Source organism: Taudactylus pleione, unplaced genomic scaffold, assembly GCF_031769625.1.
Source record: "Taudactylus pleione unplaced genomic scaffold, aTauple2 ptg001270l, whole genome shotgun sequence".
Taxonomy (NCBI): Eukaryota; Metazoa; Chordata; class Amphibia; order Anura; family Myobatrachidae; genus Taudactylus; species Taudactylus pleione.
The window spans coordinates 1,597,501-1,610,000 of record NW_028285670.1 but is presented as its reverse complement, the minus strand read 5'-3'; the positions used below and the strand labels follow the sequence as shown (position 1 = coordinate 1,610,000).

Genomic DNA, 12,500 nt, shown 5'->3' with positions numbered 1-12,500 from the left:
AAATTTATACTGCCATAACATTCTTTTCTATTACATTTTACATTTCATTTTTCAACTTGTCATTGAATTTACTTGAGTTAAGAAGTAAAAGATGTCTAAAGTTAATGTTTTTGAGCACCTACAGCCAAACCACACCGGACATACCCAATCTCGTCTGATCTTGGAAGCTGTGCAGTGTTGGGCCTGGTTAGTACTTGGATGGGAGACCACCTGGGAATACCAGGTGCTGTAGGTAATTTTATGCAGCCATAACATTCTTTTCTATTACATTTAACATTTAATTTTTTCAACTTATCAATGAATTTACTTGAGCAAAGAAGTAAAAGAGGTCTAAAGTTAATGTTTTTGAGCTCCTTCAGCCAAACCACACTGGACATGCCCAATCTCGTCTGATCTTGGAAGCTATGCAGTGTTGGGCCTGGTTAGTACTTGGATGGGAGACCACCTGGGAATACCAGGTGCTGTAGGTAATTTTATGCAGCCATAACATTCTTTTCTATTACATTTTACATTTAATTTTTTCAACTTATCAATGAATTTACATGAGTTAAGAAGTTATAGATGTCTAAAGTTAATATTTTTGAACACCGACAGCCAAACCACACTGGACATGCCCAATCTCGTCTGATCTTGGAAGCTATGCAGTGTTGGGCCTGGTTAGTACTTGGATGGGAAACCACCTGGGAATACCAGGTGCTGTCGGTAATTTTATACAGCCATAACATTCTTTTCTATTACATTTTACATTTAATTTTTTCAACTTATCAATGAGTTTACTTGAGTTAAGAAGTAATAGAGGTCTAAAGTTAATGTTTTTGAGCACCTACAGCCAAACCACACTGGACATGCCCAATCTTGTCTGATCTTGGAAGCTATGCAGTGTTGGGCCTGGTTAGTACTTGGATGGGAGACCACCTGGGAATACCAGGAGCTGTATGTAATTTTATACTGCCATAACATTCTTTTCTATTACATTTTTCATTTCATTTTTCAACTTATCATTGAATTTACTTGAGTTAAGAAGTAAAAGAGGTCTAAAGTTAATGTTTTTGAGCTCCTTCAGCCAAACCACACTGGACATGCCCAATCTCATCTGATCTTGGAAGCTATGCAGTGTTGGGCCTGGTTAGTACTTGGATGGGAGACCACCTGGGAATACCAGGTGCTGTAGGTAATTTTATGCAGCCATAACATTCTTTTCTATTACATTTTACAATTAATTTTTTCAACTTATCAATGAATTTACTTGAGTAAAAAGTAAAAGAGGTCTAAAGTTAATGTTTTTGAGCTCCTTCAGCCAAACCACACTGGACATGCCCAATCTCATCTGATCTTGGAAGCTATGCAGTGTTGGGCCTGGTTAGTACTTGGATGGGAGACCACCTGGGAATACCAGGTGCTGTAGGTAATTTTATGCAGCCATAACATTCTTTTCTATTACATTTTTCATTTCATTTTTCAACTTAACATTGAATTTACTTGAGTTAAGAAGTAAAAGAGGTCTAAAGTTAATGTTTTTGAGCTCCTTCAGCCAAACCACACTGGACATGCCCAATCTCGTCTGATCTTGGAAGCTATGCAGTGTTGGGCCTGGTTAGTACTTGGATGGGAGACCACCTAGGAATCCCAGGTGCTGTAGGTAATTTTATACTGCCATAACATTCTTTTCTATTACATTTTACATTTAATTTTTTCAACTTATCAATGAATTTCCTTGAGTTAAGAAGTAATAGAGGTCTAAATTTAATGCTTTTGAGCACCTACAGCCAAACCACACTGGACATGCCCAATCTCGTCTGATCTTGGAATCTATGCAGTGTTGGGCCTGGTTTGAACTTGGATGGGAGACCACCTGGGAATACTAGGTGCTGTAGATAATTTTAGACAGCCATAATATTCTTTTCTATTACATTTTACATTTAATTTTTTCAACTTATCAATGAATTTACTTAAGTTAAGAAGTAAAAGAGGTCTAAAGTTAATGTTTTTTAGCGCTTACAGCCAAACCACACTGGACATGCCCAATCTCGTCTGATCTTGGAAGCTATGCAGTGTTGGGCCTGGTTAGTACTTGAATGGGAGACTACCTGGGAATACCAGGTGCTGTAGGTAATTTTATACTGCCATAACATTCTTTTCTATTAAATTTTACATTTAATTTTTTCAACTTATCAATGAATTTACTTGAGTTAAGAAGTAAAAGATGTCTAAAGTTAATGTTTCTGAGCACCTACAGCCAAACCACACTGGACATGCCCAATCTCTTCTGATCTTGAAAGCTATGCAGTGTTGGGCCTGGTTAGTACTTGGATGGGAGACCACCTGGGAATACCAGGTGCTGTAGGTAATTTTATACTGCCATAACATTCTTTTCTATTACATTTTACATTTAATTTTTTCAACTTATCAATGAATTTCCTTGAGATAAGAAGTAATAGAGGTCTAAAGTTAATGCTTTTGAGTACCTACAGCCAATCCACACTGGACATGCCCAATCTCGTCTGATCTTGGAGGCTATGCAGTGTTGGGCCTGGTTAGTACTTGGACGGGAGACCACCTGGGAATACCAGGTGCTGTAAGTAATTTTATATAGCCATAACATTCTTTTCTATTACATTTTACATTACATTTTTTCAACTTATCAATGAATTTACTTGAGTTAAGAAGTAAAAGAGGTCTAAAGTTAATTTTTTTTAGCGCCTACAGCCAAACCACACTAGACATGCCCAATCTCGTCTGATCTTGGAAGCTTTGCAGTGGTAGGCCTGGTTAGTACTTGGATGGGAGACCCCCAGGGAATACCAGGTGCTGTAGGTAATTTTATACAGCCATGACATTCTTTTCTATTACATTTTACATTTAATTTTTTCAACTTATCAATGAATTTACTTGAGTTAAGAAGTAATAGAGGTCTAAAGTTAATGTTTTTGAGCACCTACAGCCAAACCACACCGGACATACCCAATCTAGTCTGATCTTGGAAGCTGTGCAGTGTTGGGCCTGGTTAGTACTTGGATGGGAGACTACCTGAGAATACCAGGTGCTGTAAGTAATTTTATGCAGCCATAACATTCTTTTCTATTACATTTTACATTTAATTTTTTCAACTTATCAATGAATTTCCTTGAGATAAGAAGTAATAGAGGTCTAAAGTTAATGCTTTTGAGCACCTACAGCCAATCCAAACTGGACATGCCCAATCTCGTCTGATCTTGGAGGCTATGCAGTGTTGGGCCTGGTTAGTACTTGGACGGGAGACCACCTGGGAATACCAGGTGCTGTAAGTAATTTTATATAGCCATAACATTCTTTTCTATTACATTTTACATTACATTTTTTCAACTTATCAATGAATTTACTTGAGTTAAGAAGTAAAAGAGGTCTAAAGTTAATGTTTTTGAGCTCCTTCAGCCAAACCACACTGGACATGCCCAATCTCATCTGATCTTGGAAGCTATGCAGTGTTGGGCCTGGTTAGTACTTGGATGGGAGACCACCTGGGAATACCAGGTGCTGTAGGTAATTTTATGCTGCCATAACATTCTTTTCTATTACATTTTACATTTAATTTTTTCAACTTATCAATGAATTTACATGAGTTAAGAAGTTTTAGATGTCTAAAGTTAATATTTTTGAGCACCTACAGCCAAACCACACTGGACATGCCCAATCTTGTTTGATCGTGGAAGCTATGCAGTGTTGGGCCTGGTTAGTGCTTGGATGGGAGACCACCTGGGAATTCCAGGTGCTGTTGCTAATTTTATGCAGCCATAACATTCTTTTCTATTACATTTTACATTTAATTTTTTTAACTTATTAATGAATTTACTTGAGTTAAGAAGTATTAGAGGTCTAAATTTAATGCTTTTGAGCACCTACAGCCAAACCACACTGGACATGAACAATCTCGTCTGATCTTGGAAGCTATGCAGTGTTGGGCCTGGTTAGTACTTGGATGGGAGACCACCTGGGAATACCAGGTGCTGTATGTAATTTTAGACAGCCAAAACATTCTTTTCTATTACATTTTACATTTAGTTTTTTCTACTTATCAATGAATTTACTTGAGTCAAGAAGTAAAAGAGGTCTAAAGTTAATGATTTTGAGCACCTACAGCCAAACCACACTGGACATGCCCAATCTTGTCTTATCTTGGAAGCTATGCAGTGTTGGGCCTGGTTAGTACTTGGATGGGAGACCACCTGGGAATACCAGGAGCTGTAGGTAATTTTATACTGCCATAGCATTCTTTTCTATTACATTTTTCATTTCATTTTTCAACTTAACATTGAATTTACTTGAGTTAAGAAGTAAAAGAGGTCTAAAGTTAATATTTTTGAGCTCCTTCAGCCAAACCACACTGGACATGCCCAATCTCGTCTGATCTTGGAAGCTATGCAGTGTTGGGCCTGGTTAGTACTTGGATGGGAGACCACCTAGGAATCCCAGGTGCTGTAGGTAATTTTATACTGCCATAACATTCTTTTCTATTACATTTTACATTTAATTTTTTCAACTTATCAATGAATTTCCTTGAGTTAAGAAGTAATAGAGGTCTAAATTTAATGCTTTTGAGCACCTACAGCCAAACCACACTGGACATGCCCAATCTCGTCTGATCTTGGAATCTATGCAGTGTTGGGCCTGGTTTGAACTTGGATGGGTGACCACCTGGGAATGCCAGGTGCTGTAGGTAATTTTATACTGCCATAACATTCTTTTCTATTACATTTTACATTTAATTTTTTCAACTTATCAATGAATTTCCTTGAGATAAGAAGTAATAGAGGTCTAAAGTTAATGCTTTTGAGCACCTACAGCCAATCCACACTGGACATGCCCAATCTCGTCTGATCTTGGAGGCTATGCAGTGTTGGGCCTGGTTAGTACTTGGACGGGAGACCACCTGGGAATACCAGGTGCTGTAAGTAATTTTATATAGCCATAACATTCTTTTCTATTACATTTTACATTACATTTTTTCAACTTATCAATGAATTTACTTGAGTTAAGAAGTAAAAGAGGTCTAAAGTTAATTTTTTTTAGCGCCTACAGCCAAACCACACTGGACATGCCCAATCTCGTCTGATCTTGGAAGCTTTGCAGTGGTAGGCCTAGTTAGTACTTGGATGGGAGACCCCAAGGGAATACCAGGTGCTGTAGGTAATTTTATACAGCCATGACATTCTTTTCTATTACATTTTACATTTCATTTTTCAACTTGTCATTGAATTTACTTGAGTTAAGAAGTAAAAGAGGTCTAAAGTTAATGTTTTTGAGCACCTACAGCCAAACCGCACCGGACATACCCAATCTCGTCTGATCTTGGAAGCTGTGCAGTGTTGGGCCTGGTTAGTACTTGGATGGGAGACCACCTGGGAATACCAGGTGCTGTAGGTAATTTTATGCAGCCATAACATTCTTTTCTATTACATTTTACATTTAATTTTTTCAACTTATCAATGAATTTACTTGAGTAAAGAAGTAAAAGAGGTCTAAAGTTAATGCTTTTGAGCTCCTTCAGCCAAACCACACTGGACATGCCCAATCTCGTCTGATCTTGGAAGCTATGCAGTGTTGGGCCTGGTTAGTACTTGGATGGGAGACCACCTGGGAATACCAGGTGCTGTAGGTAATTTTATGCAGCCATAACATTCTTTTCTATTACATTTTACATTTAATTTTTTCAACTTATCAATGAATTTACATGAGTTAAGAAGTTATAGATGTCTAAAGTTAATATTTTTGAACACCGACAGCCAAACCACACTGGACATGCCCAATCTCGTCTGATCTTGGAAGCTATGCAGTGTTGGGCCTGGTTAGTACTTGGATGGGAAACCACCTGGGAATACCAGGTGCTGTAGGTAATTTTATACAGCCATAACATTCTTTTCTATTACATTTTACATTTAATTTTTTCAACTTATCAATGAGTTTACTTGAGTTAAGAAGTAATAGAGGTCTAAAGTTAATGTTTTTGAGCACCTACAGCCAAACCACACTGGACATGCCCAATCTTGTCTGATCTTGGAAGCTATGCAGTGTTGGGCCTGGTTAGTACTTGGATGGGAGACCACCTGGGAATACCAGGAGCTGTATGTAATTTTATACTGCCATAACATTCTTTTCTATTACATTTTTCATTTCATTTTTCAACTTATCATTGAATTTACTTGAGTTAAGAAGTAAAAGAGGTCTAAAGTTAATGTTTTTGAGCTCCTTCAGCCAAACCACACTGGACATGCCCAATCTCATCTGATCTTGGAAGCTATGCAGTGTTGGGCCTGGTTAGTACTTGGATGAGAGACCACCTGGGAATACCAGGTGCTGTAGGTAATTTTATGCAGCCATAACATTCTTTTCTATTACATTTTACAATTAATTTTTTCAACTTATCAATGAATTTACTTGAGTAAAAAGTAAAAGAGGTCTAAAGTTAATGTTTTTGAGCTCCTTCAGCCAAACCACACTGGACATGCCCAATCTCATCTGATCTTGGAAGCTATGCAGTGTTGGGCCTGGTTAGTACTTGGATGGGAGACCACCTGGGAATACCAGGTGCTGTAGGTAATTTTATGCAGCCATAACATTCTTTTCTATTACATTTTTCATTTCATTTTTCAACTTAACATTGAATTTACTTGAGTTAAGAAGTAAAAGAGGTCTAAAGTTAATGTTTTTGAGCTCCTTCAGCCAAACCACACTGGACATGCCCAATCTCGTCTGATCTTGGAAGCTATGCAGTGTTGGGCCTGGTTAGTACTTGGATGGGAGACCACCTAGGAATCCCAGGTGCTGTAGGTAATTTTATACTGCCATAACATTCTTTTCTATTACATTTTACATTTAATTTTTTCAACTTATCAATGAATTTCCTTGAGTTAAGAAGTAATAGAGGTCTAAATTTAATGCTTTTGAGCACCTACAGCCAAACCACACTGGACATGCCCAATCTCGTCTGATCTTGGAATCTATGCAGTGTTGGGCCTGGTTTGAACTTGGATGGGAGACCACCTGGGAATACTAGATGCTGTAGATAATTTTAGACAGCCATAATATTCTTTTCTATTACATTTTACATTTAATTTTTTCAACTTATCAATGAATTTACTTGAGTTAAGAAGTAAAAGAGGTCTAAAGTTAATGTTTTTTAGCGCTTACAGCCAAACCACACTGGACATGCCCAATCTCGTCTGATCTTGGAAGCTATGCAGTGTTGGGCCTGGTTAGTACTTGAATGGGAGACTACCTGGGAATACCAGGTGCTGTAGGTAATTTTATACTGCCATAACATTCTTTTCTATTAAATTTTACATTTAATTTTTTCAACTTATCAATGAATTTACTTGAGTTAAGAAGTAAAAGATGTCTAAAGTTAATGTTTCTGAGCACCTACAGCCAAACCACACTGGACATGCCCAATCTCTTCTGATCTTGAAAGCTATGCAGTGTTGGGCCTGGTTAGTACTTGGATGGGAGACCACCTGGGAATACCAGGTGCTGTAGGTAATTTTATACTGCCATAACATTCTTTTCTATTACATTTTACATTTAATTTTTTCAACTTATCAATGAATTTCCTTGAGATAAGAAGTAATAGAGGTCTAAAGTTAATGCTTTTGAGTACCTACAGCCAATCCACACTGGACATGCCCAATCTCGTCTGATCTTGGAGGCTATGCAGTGTTGGGCCTGGTTAGTACTTGGACGGGAGACCACCTGGGAATACCAGGTGCTGTAAGTAATTTTATATAGCCATAACATTCTTTTCTATTACATTTTACATTACATTTTTTCAACTTATCAATGAATTTACTTGAGTTAAGAAGTAAAAGAGGTCTAAAGTTAATTTTTTTTAGCGCCTACAGCCAAACCACACTAGACATGCCCAATCTCGTCTGATCTTGGAAGCTTTGCAGTGGTAGGCCTGGTTAGTACTTGGATGGGAGACCCCCAGGGAATACCAGGTGCTGTAGGTAATTTTATACAGCCATGACATTCTTTTCTATTACATTTTACATTTAATTTTTTCAACTTATCAATGAATTTACTTGAGTTAAGAAGTAATAGAGGTCTAAAGTTAATGTTTTTGAGCACCTACAGCCAAACCACACCGGACATACCCAATCTAGTCTGATCTTGGAAGCTGTGCAGTGTTGGGCCTGGTTAGTACTTGGATGGGAGACTACCTGAGAATACCAGGTGCTGTAAGTAATTTTATGCAGCCATAACATTCTTTTCTATTACATTTTACATTTAATTTTTTCAACTTATCAATGAATTTCCTTGAGATAAGAAGTAATAGAGGTCTAAAGTTAATGCTTTTGAGCACCTACAGCCAATCCAAACTGGACATGCCCAATCTCGTCTGATCTTGGAGGCTATGCAGTGTTGGGCCTGGTTAGTACTTGGACGGGAGACCACCTGGGAATACCAGGTGCTGTAAGTAATTTTATATAGCCATAACATTCTTTTCTATTACATTTTACATTACATTTTTTCAACTTATCAATGAATTTACTTGAGTTAAGAAGTAAAAGAGGTCTAAAGTTAATGTTTTTGAGCTCCTTCAGCCAAACCACACTGGACATGCCCAATCTCATCTGATCTTGGAAGCTATGCAGTGTTGGGCCTGGTTAGTACTTGGATGGGAGACCACCTGGGAATACCAGGTGCTGTAGGTAATTTTATGCTGCCATAACATTCTTTTCTATTACATTTTACATTTAATTTTTTCAACTTATCAATGAATTTACATGAGTTAAGAAGTTTTAGATGTCTAAAGTTAATATTTTTGAGCACCTACAGCCAAACCACACTGGACATGCCCAATCTTGTTTGATCGTGGAAGCTATGCAGTGTTGGGCCTGGTTAGTGCTTGGATGGGAGACCACCTGGGAATTCAAGGTGCTGTTGCTAATTTTATGCAGCCATAACATTCTTTTCTATTACATTTTACATTTAATTTTTTTAACTTATTAATGAATTTACTTGAGTTAAGAAGTATTAGAGGTCTAAATTTAATGCTTTTGACCACCTACAGCCAAACCACACTGGACATGAACAATCTCGTCTGATCTTGGAAGCTATGCAGTGTTGGGCCTGGTTAGTACTTGGATGGGAGACCACCTGGGAATACCAGGTGCTGTATGTAATTTTAGACAGCCAAAACATTCTTTTCTATTACATTTTACATTTAGTTTTTTCTACTTATCAATGAATTTACTTGAGTCAAGAAGTAAAAGAGGTCTAAAGTTAATGATTTTGAGCACCTACAGCCAAACCACACTGGACATGCCCAATCTCGTCTTATCTTGGAAGCTATGCAGTGTTGGGCCTGGTTAGTACTTGGATGGGAGACCACCTGGGAATACCAGGAGCTGTAGGTAATTTTATACTGCCATAGCATTCTTTTCTATTACATTTTTCATTTCATTTTTCAACTTAACATTGAATTTACTTGAGTTAAGAAGTAAAAGAGGTCTAAAGTTAATATTTTTGAGCTCCTTCAGCCAAACCACACTGGACATGCCCAATCTCGTCTGATCTTGGAAGCTATGCAGTGTTGGGCCTGGTTAGTACTTGGATGGGAGACCACCTAGGAATCCCAGGTGCTGTAGGTAATTTTATACTGCCATAACATTCTTTTCTATTACATTTTACATTTAATTTTTTCAACTTATCAATGAATTTCCTTGAGTTAAGAAGTAATAGAGGTCTAAATTTAATGCTTTTGAGCACCTACAGCCAAACCACACTGGACATGCCCAATCTCGTCTGATCTTGGAATCTATGCAGTGTTGGGCCTGGTTTGAACTTGGATGGGTGACCACCTGGGAATGCCAGGTGCTGTAGGTAATTTTATACTGCCATAACATTCTTTTCTATTACATTTTACATTTAATTTTTTCAACTTATCAATGAATTTCCTTGAGATAAGAAGTAATAGAGGTCTAAAGTTAATGCTTTTGAGCACCTACAGCCAATCCACACTGGACATGCCCAATCTCGTCTGATCTTGGAGGCTATGCAGTGTTGGGCCTGGTTAGTACTTGGACGGGAGACCACCTGGGAATACCAGGTGCTGTAAGTAATTTTATATAGCCATAACATTCTTTTCTATTACATTTTACATTACATTTTTTCAACTTATCAATGAATTTACTTGAGTTAAGAAGTAAAAGAGGTCTAAAGTTAATTTTTTTTAGCGCCTACAGCCAAACCACACTGGACATGCCCAATCTCGTCTGATCTTGGAAGCTTTGCAGTGGTAGGCCTAGTTAGTACTTGGATGGGAGACCCCAAGGGAATACCAGGTGCTGTAGGTAATTTTATACAGCCATGACATTCTTTTCTATTACATTTTACATTTCATTTTTCAACTTGTCATTGAATTTACTTGAGTTAAGAAGTAAAAGAGGTCTAAAGTTAATGTTTTTGAGCACCTACAGCCAAACCGCACCGGACATACCCAATCTCGTCTGATCTTGGAAGCTGTGCAGTGTTGGGCCTGGTTAGTACTTGGATGGGAGACCACCTGGGAATACCAGGTGCTGTAGGTAATTTTATGCAGCCATAACATTCTTTTCTATTACATTTTACATTTAATTTTTTCAACTTATCAATGAATTTACTTGAGTAAAGAAGTAAAAGAGGTCTAAAGTTAATGCTTTTGAGCTCCTTCAGCCAAACCACACTGGACATGCCCAATCTCGTCTGATCTTGGAAGCTATGCAGTGTTGGGCCTGGTTAGTACTTGGATGGGAGACCACCTGGGAATACCAGGTGCTGTAGGTAATTTTATGCAGCCATAACATTCTTTTCTATTACATTTTACATTTAATTTTTTCAACTTATCAATGAATTTACATGAGTTAAGAAGTTATAGATGTCTAAAGTTAATATTTTTGAACACCGACAGCCAAACCACACTGGACATGCCCAATCTCGTCTGATCTTGGAAGCTATGCAGTGTTGGGCCTGGTTAGTACTTGGATGGGAAACCACCTGGGAATACCAGGTGCTGTAGGTAATTTTATACAGCCATAACATTCTTTTCTATTACATTTTACATTTAATTTTTTCAACTTATCAATGAGTTTACTTGAGTTAAGAAGTAATAGAGGTCTAAAGTTAATGTTTTTGAGCACCTACAGCCAAACCACACTGGACATGCCCAATCTTGTCTGATCTTGGAAGCTATGCAGTGTTGGGCCTGGTTAGTACTTGGATGGGAGACCACCTGGGAATACCAGGAGCTGTATGTAATTTTATACTGCCATAACATTCTTTTCTATTACATTTTTCATTTCATTTTTCAACTTATCATTGAATTTACTTGAGTTAAGAAGTAAAAGAGGTCTAAAGTTAATGTTTTTGAGCTCCTTCAGCCAAACCACACTGGACATGCCCAATCTCATCTGATCTTGGAAGCTATGCAGTGTTGGGCCTGGTTAGTACTTGGATGGGAGACCACCTGGGAATACCAGGTGCTGTAGGTAATTTTATGCAGCCATAACATTCTTTTCTATTACATTTTACAATTAATTTTTTCAACTTATCAATGAATTTACTTGAGTAAAAAGTAAAAGAGGTCTAAAGTTAATGTTTTTGAGCTCCTTCAGCCAAACCACACTGGACATGCCCAATCTCGTCTGATCTTGGAAGCTATGCAGTGTTGGGCCTGGTTAGTACTTGGATGGGAGACCACCTAGGAATCCCAGGTGCTGTAGGTAATTTTATACTGCCATAACATTCTTTTCTATTACATTTTACATTTAATTTTTTCAACTTATCAATGAATTTCCTTGAGTTAAGAAGTAATAGAGGTCTAAATTTAATGCTTTTGAGCACCTACAGCCAAACCACACTGGACATGCCCAATCTCGTCTGATCTTGGAATCTATGCAGTGTTGGGCCTGGTTTGAACTTGGATGGGAGACCACCTGGGAATACTAGGTGCTGTAGATAATTTTAGACAGCCATAATATTCTTTTCTATTACATTTTACATTTAATTTTTTCAACTTATCAATGAATTTACTTGAGTTAAGAAGTAAAAGAGGTCTAAAGTTAATGTTTTTTAGCGCTTACAGCCAAACCACACTGGACATGCCCAATCTCGTCTGATCTTGGAAGCTATGCAGTGTTGGGCCTGGTTAGTACTTGAATGGGAGACTACCTGGGAATACCAGGTGCTGTAGGTAATTTTATACTGCCATAACATTCTTTTCTATTAAATTTTACATTTAATTTTTTCAACTTATCAATGAATTTACTTGAGTTAAGAAGTAAAAGATGTCTAAAGTTAATGTTTCTGAGCACCTACAGCCAAACCACACTGGACATGCCCAATCTCTTCTGATCTTGAAAGCTATGCAGTGTTGGGCCTGGTTAGTACTTGGATGGGAGACCACCTGGGAATACCAGGTGCTGTAGGTAATTTTATACTGCCATAACATTCTTTTCTATTACATTTTACATTTAATTTTTTCAACT

The 12,500-nt window shown here is 37.7% G+C and overlaps 1 non-coding gene and 52 pseudogenes across 1 annotated transcript; all 53 read left to right on the top strand.

The window, feature by feature from the left end:
- LOC148449850 (5S ribosomal RNA) overlaps nucleotide 1 on the top strand; it is a 119-nt pseudogene extending 118 nt beyond the window's left edge.
- A 115-nt stretch (nucleotides 2-116) lies between these two features.
- Nucleotides 117-235, top strand: LOC148449849 (5S ribosomal RNA; annotated as a pseudogene).
- A 116-nt stretch (nucleotides 236-351) lies between these two features.
- On the top strand, nucleotides 352-470 carry LOC148449848 (5S ribosomal RNA; annotated as a pseudogene).
- A 116-nt stretch (nucleotides 471-586) lies between these two features.
- Nucleotides 587-705, top strand: LOC148449847 (5S ribosomal RNA). Its single transcript, XR_015875488.1, has one exon. It is a non-coding gene; the product is annotated as a 5S ribosomal RNA (ribosomal RNA).
- A 116-nt stretch (nucleotides 706-821) lies between these two features.
- LOC148449846 (5S ribosomal RNA) lies at nucleotides 822-940 on the top strand (annotated as a pseudogene).
- Nucleotides 941-1,055: 115 nt separating this feature from the next.
- Nucleotides 1,056-1,174, top strand: LOC148449845 (5S ribosomal RNA; annotated as a pseudogene).
- Nucleotides 1,175-1,289: 115 nt separating this feature from the next.
- LOC148449844 (5S ribosomal RNA) lies at nucleotides 1,290-1,408 on the top strand (annotated as a pseudogene).
- A 115-nt stretch (nucleotides 1,409-1,523) lies between these two features.
- On the top strand, nucleotides 1,524-1,642 carry LOC148449843 (5S ribosomal RNA; annotated as a pseudogene).
- A 116-nt stretch (nucleotides 1,643-1,758) lies between these two features.
- Nucleotides 1,759-1,877, top strand: LOC148449842 (5S ribosomal RNA; annotated as a pseudogene).
- A 116-nt stretch (nucleotides 1,878-1,993) lies between these two features.
- Nucleotides 1,994-2,112, top strand: LOC148449841 (5S ribosomal RNA; annotated as a pseudogene).
- Nucleotides 2,113-2,228: 116 nt separating this feature from the next.
- LOC148449840 (5S ribosomal RNA) lies at nucleotides 2,229-2,347 on the top strand (annotated as a pseudogene).
- Nucleotides 2,348-2,463: 116 nt separating this feature from the next.
- On the top strand, nucleotides 2,464-2,582 carry LOC148449839 (5S ribosomal RNA; annotated as a pseudogene).
- A 116-nt stretch (nucleotides 2,583-2,698) lies between these two features.
- On the top strand, nucleotides 2,699-2,817 carry LOC148449838 (5S ribosomal RNA; annotated as a pseudogene).
- Nucleotides 2,818-2,933: 116 nt separating this feature from the next.
- LOC148449837 (5S ribosomal RNA) lies at nucleotides 2,934-3,052 on the top strand (annotated as a pseudogene).
- Nucleotides 3,053-3,168: 116 nt separating this feature from the next.
- LOC148449836 (5S ribosomal RNA) lies at nucleotides 3,169-3,287 on the top strand (annotated as a pseudogene).
- Nucleotides 3,288-3,403: 116 nt separating this feature from the next.
- Nucleotides 3,404-3,522, top strand: LOC148449835 (5S ribosomal RNA; annotated as a pseudogene).
- Nucleotides 3,523-3,638: 116 nt separating this feature from the next.
- Nucleotides 3,639-3,757, top strand: LOC148449834 (5S ribosomal RNA; annotated as a pseudogene).
- Nucleotides 3,758-3,873: 116 nt separating this feature from the next.
- On the top strand, nucleotides 3,874-3,992 carry LOC148449833 (5S ribosomal RNA; annotated as a pseudogene).
- Nucleotides 3,993-4,108: 116 nt separating this feature from the next.
- Nucleotides 4,109-4,227, top strand: LOC148449832 (5S ribosomal RNA; annotated as a pseudogene).
- Nucleotides 4,228-4,342: 115 nt separating this feature from the next.
- On the top strand, nucleotides 4,343-4,461 carry LOC148449831 (5S ribosomal RNA; annotated as a pseudogene).
- A 116-nt stretch (nucleotides 4,462-4,577) lies between these two features.
- Nucleotides 4,578-4,696, top strand: LOC148449830 (5S ribosomal RNA; annotated as a pseudogene).
- A 116-nt stretch (nucleotides 4,697-4,812) lies between these two features.
- Nucleotides 4,813-4,931, top strand: LOC148449829 (5S ribosomal RNA; annotated as a pseudogene).
- A 116-nt stretch (nucleotides 4,932-5,047) lies between these two features.
- Nucleotides 5,048-5,166, top strand: LOC148449828 (5S ribosomal RNA; annotated as a pseudogene).
- Nucleotides 5,167-5,281: 115 nt separating this feature from the next.
- Nucleotides 5,282-5,400, top strand: LOC148449827 (5S ribosomal RNA; annotated as a pseudogene).
- A 116-nt stretch (nucleotides 5,401-5,516) lies between these two features.
- On the top strand, nucleotides 5,517-5,635 carry LOC148449826 (5S ribosomal RNA; annotated as a pseudogene).
- A 116-nt stretch (nucleotides 5,636-5,751) lies between these two features.
- Nucleotides 5,752-5,870, top strand: LOC148449825 (5S ribosomal RNA; annotated as a pseudogene).
- Nucleotides 5,871-5,986: 116 nt separating this feature from the next.
- On the top strand, nucleotides 5,987-6,105 carry LOC148449824 (5S ribosomal RNA; annotated as a pseudogene).
- Nucleotides 6,106-6,220: 115 nt separating this feature from the next.
- On the top strand, nucleotides 6,221-6,339 carry LOC148449823 (5S ribosomal RNA; annotated as a pseudogene).
- A 115-nt stretch (nucleotides 6,340-6,454) lies between these two features.
- Nucleotides 6,455-6,573, top strand: LOC148449822 (5S ribosomal RNA; annotated as a pseudogene).
- Nucleotides 6,574-6,688: 115 nt separating this feature from the next.
- LOC148449821 (5S ribosomal RNA) lies at nucleotides 6,689-6,807 on the top strand (annotated as a pseudogene).
- A 116-nt stretch (nucleotides 6,808-6,923) lies between these two features.
- LOC148449820 (5S ribosomal RNA) lies at nucleotides 6,924-7,042 on the top strand (annotated as a pseudogene).
- Nucleotides 7,043-7,158: 116 nt separating this feature from the next.
- LOC148449819 (5S ribosomal RNA) lies at nucleotides 7,159-7,277 on the top strand (annotated as a pseudogene).
- Nucleotides 7,278-7,393: 116 nt separating this feature from the next.
- LOC148449818 (5S ribosomal RNA) lies at nucleotides 7,394-7,512 on the top strand (annotated as a pseudogene).
- Nucleotides 7,513-7,628: 116 nt separating this feature from the next.
- On the top strand, nucleotides 7,629-7,747 carry LOC148449817 (5S ribosomal RNA; annotated as a pseudogene).
- Nucleotides 7,748-7,863: 116 nt separating this feature from the next.
- On the top strand, nucleotides 7,864-7,982 carry LOC148449816 (5S ribosomal RNA; annotated as a pseudogene).
- A 116-nt stretch (nucleotides 7,983-8,098) lies between these two features.
- LOC148449815 (5S ribosomal RNA) lies at nucleotides 8,099-8,217 on the top strand (annotated as a pseudogene).
- A 116-nt stretch (nucleotides 8,218-8,333) lies between these two features.
- LOC148449814 (5S ribosomal RNA) lies at nucleotides 8,334-8,452 on the top strand (annotated as a pseudogene).
- A 116-nt stretch (nucleotides 8,453-8,568) lies between these two features.
- Nucleotides 8,569-8,687, top strand: LOC148449813 (5S ribosomal RNA; annotated as a pseudogene).
- A 351-nt stretch (nucleotides 8,688-9,038) lies between these two features.
- LOC148449812 (5S ribosomal RNA) lies at nucleotides 9,039-9,157 on the top strand (annotated as a pseudogene).
- Nucleotides 9,158-9,273: 116 nt separating this feature from the next.
- Nucleotides 9,274-9,392, top strand: LOC148449811 (5S ribosomal RNA; annotated as a pseudogene).
- A 115-nt stretch (nucleotides 9,393-9,507) lies between these two features.
- Nucleotides 9,508-9,626, top strand: LOC148449810 (5S ribosomal RNA; annotated as a pseudogene).
- A 116-nt stretch (nucleotides 9,627-9,742) lies between these two features.
- LOC148449809 (5S ribosomal RNA) lies at nucleotides 9,743-9,861 on the top strand (annotated as a pseudogene).
- A 116-nt stretch (nucleotides 9,862-9,977) lies between these two features.
- On the top strand, nucleotides 9,978-10,096 carry LOC148449808 (5S ribosomal RNA; annotated as a pseudogene).
- A 116-nt stretch (nucleotides 10,097-10,212) lies between these two features.
- On the top strand, nucleotides 10,213-10,331 carry LOC148449807 (5S ribosomal RNA; annotated as a pseudogene).
- Nucleotides 10,332-10,446: 115 nt separating this feature from the next.
- On the top strand, nucleotides 10,447-10,565 carry LOC148449806 (5S ribosomal RNA; annotated as a pseudogene).
- A 116-nt stretch (nucleotides 10,566-10,681) lies between these two features.
- LOC148449805 (5S ribosomal RNA) lies at nucleotides 10,682-10,800 on the top strand (annotated as a pseudogene).
- A 116-nt stretch (nucleotides 10,801-10,916) lies between these two features.
- On the top strand, nucleotides 10,917-11,035 carry LOC148449804 (5S ribosomal RNA; annotated as a pseudogene).
- Nucleotides 11,036-11,151: 116 nt separating this feature from the next.
- Nucleotides 11,152-11,270, top strand: LOC148449803 (5S ribosomal RNA; annotated as a pseudogene).
- A 115-nt stretch (nucleotides 11,271-11,385) lies between these two features.
- LOC148449802 (5S ribosomal RNA) lies at nucleotides 11,386-11,504 on the top strand (annotated as a pseudogene).
- A 115-nt stretch (nucleotides 11,505-11,619) lies between these two features.
- LOC148449801 (5S ribosomal RNA) lies at nucleotides 11,620-11,738 on the top strand (annotated as a pseudogene).
- A 116-nt stretch (nucleotides 11,739-11,854) lies between these two features.
- Nucleotides 11,855-11,973, top strand: LOC148449800 (5S ribosomal RNA; annotated as a pseudogene).
- Nucleotides 11,974-12,089: 116 nt separating this feature from the next.
- LOC148449799 (5S ribosomal RNA) lies at nucleotides 12,090-12,208 on the top strand (annotated as a pseudogene).
- A 116-nt stretch (nucleotides 12,209-12,324) lies between these two features.
- Nucleotides 12,325-12,443, top strand: LOC148449798 (5S ribosomal RNA; annotated as a pseudogene).
- The last annotated feature ends 57 nt before the right edge of the window (nucleotides 12,444-12,500 follow it).